Here is a 2,500-nt window from a genome sequence, read left to right as displayed (position 1 = left end):
ATATAGGACAGAAACAGGTATTAAAGGTAAAGATGCATTTGTGGTAGGAGGTAAAGGGAATATGTTAACAGAAGGATAAAAAAAGAAAAGGGAAGAAAAACTATTAATCTGTACTGAGCTACTTGGTGTAGGACACACCTGTAATAAATTAACATACGGCAAGTGGTGCTTGCATTACTTTAGGAATGAAGAATATCAGGTTTTGATTAAATATTGTTTTAGTTTAGTAAATACAGCGGAATTACATTAAATATGCAAGTCACTTGGTTGAGAGTTCCAAGACCTTACAACAGATGTGGAAAAGGCAGTCTCTCTAAAGTGGTGATTTGATTTTGCGAGGAGTACCTGGATTTGGTTTGCAGATCCTGGTGGTTTATTTTAATTGTATTTTTGTATCAAACTGGCAAGTGTACATATGTTTGGTTTATGAAGAGTATTATGCATTATGTTACATAGTGAGAGTTAGTTTGAAGTTCCAACCAGAAAGATTTTTGTACCGCATTACAATAGTGTGCCATGCTACGATATCAGCAGCAAATTTAGCTATATTGTTGTGACTTTGCTCCAGTTCCTGAAGTTGTATTTTCTGAATATTAGTCACGGTGCACAATGTAAACAAAGGAGTTGTATGCAAGTGTTCAAGACTTATGCTTTTAGATTAGAATAAACCTGCTTATTTTTTGAGAAAGCTGCGGAATTAGATACTTTTATACATCATAATCCATATAGATATATATATATATATATATATACACACACACATACATACACACACATATACAGATGTCAAGGGAACTGTAATAGTAGAAACGTTGTATATGTGGGCCATTGCACTGTATGTTTCTCATACTATATAGGGAAGACCAATAGGTCTCTTCGAGAAAGGATAAGAGATCATGTTTATAGTATTCGTAGAAGAGAGGAATACAGTGCTATAGCAAAACACGTCATACAGGAAGGACCTGAACATTCATTTTTATTTCAGATTTTACATATACAACCACATAATAATCGCTTAGGTAACATTATCAATGACACTGAAAATGCAGAGTTGAAATGGATTCTAAGATTAGGAGCAAACAGAGGGAGGGGTTTGAATGACACAATATCTATAAAACCAGCTTTAAATGCTAGGAAATTGAGATAACCTGCCCCCATCTGCTGTATCTACATGTATATAGGTATTTGCACAATTATTTTATTTTATTACATTGGTATACCATATTATTTTATATTGTTTTTAAGAAATTGAAAGTAAGCTTTCTGTGACATACTGTTTGATTGATTTTTTACTTGATGCTTAGCTCTAGTAGTTACCCATTAACTGAGCTTAATTGACTAATTGTTTAATAGACTATACCATGATGCATTGTATTTAAACAGTGGTTTTTTGTAAGATTTTTAACGTCTGAAGAAGCGGATTGTGATTCCGCGAAAGCGCTTACGTCCTGTCTTGTTTTATCAATAAATTGCTGGTGATTTTAAGAAATTTATCTACGTGAATACTTTGGATCAATTTCACTGTTGCTGAATATATTTAATTTCCTGTTGCTGAATACATCCTTGAGAACATCTTCAACTGCTTGCTGCTTCTTGGGTTACCTGTTTGAATACAACAAGGGACTTTCACTAACATTTCTCGTGTTACTTTTGTGGGCTTTGGATGGAAGCGGCAGCAGCAACTAACATGGATATCTTAGAAGGATTCAGAGGTAACAATGTGAACAACAGTTTAAGAGGGCTATTAGATACTACAGTTAACCCCCTTTTAAACTTTAACCCATTAACTACAGTGGGTTTGAACTCTGTTAGTTCTAACAATGAACTGCCTATAAGAAATCTGAAACGTGACTTGGAGAATAATGTTTTTAAATTCAAACGGTTACAGAGCCAGCGTTACCACTTGGAAGCTAGTCTGAAATTGAATGTTGTACCCCGTGGTCTAAGAATTTTAAACATGCCCACCTACGGGAGTACTTATCCTGAACTATTAACCAAGTGGTAACAAATAAACTTAGACACTAGTGAAGCTTACATGGAATTAATACTTAACTTTTTTCAACCTACTGAACTTGATTTACGTAATGAAATCATTCAACAACAAAGTGAATTATTTAGTTTAAATGGAGATGGTCCTACTGAGGTGTTTCTACATGATGTGACTGAAAAGGTTTCACGCTATGAAGTAAGACTACTTGATATAAAGAAAAAGAAATTAATGAGAGACCTTGATGATTTTAAAAAACACAATGTCTTTAACATGGCCTAAGAAAACGAATTTTGAGAACGGTTCAACTGGTAATACTTTGCGTACACAACGTGCTAGGGAAGCACGTACATCTGTAAACAGCTCTACGTCTGCCAACATCGACCAATCGGAGGTATGAACGGAGAGTCATGTGTTTACACGCAGGTTGAGAGAAACGTCAGCAACTACTCTCAATGTCACTTCGACCGATGGTGCTGATAAAAGGCTTCCCCCAACTACTTTCTCAATCCA

General features: G+C 35.1%; 1 protein-coding gene across 2 annotated transcripts in view; it reads right to left on the bottom strand.

Moving 5' to 3' along the window:
* Window positions 1-2,500, bottom strand: part of OVOL1 (ovo like transcriptional repressor 1) — a 176,637-nt gene that overhangs the window by 115,907 nt on the left and 58,230 nt on the right. The window lies entirely within an intron of this gene.

This window comes from Protopterus annectens, chromosome 4.part0, assembly GCF_019279795.1.
Source record: "Protopterus annectens isolate FY-2018-M chromosome 4.part0, PAN1.0, whole genome shotgun sequence".
NCBI classification, from domain to species: Eukaryota; Metazoa; Chordata; order Ceratodontiformes; family Protopteridae; genus Protopterus; species Protopterus annectens.
Note: the sequence above shows the minus strand (reverse complement) of the source record. Positions and strands in the feature narration are given on the sequence as shown.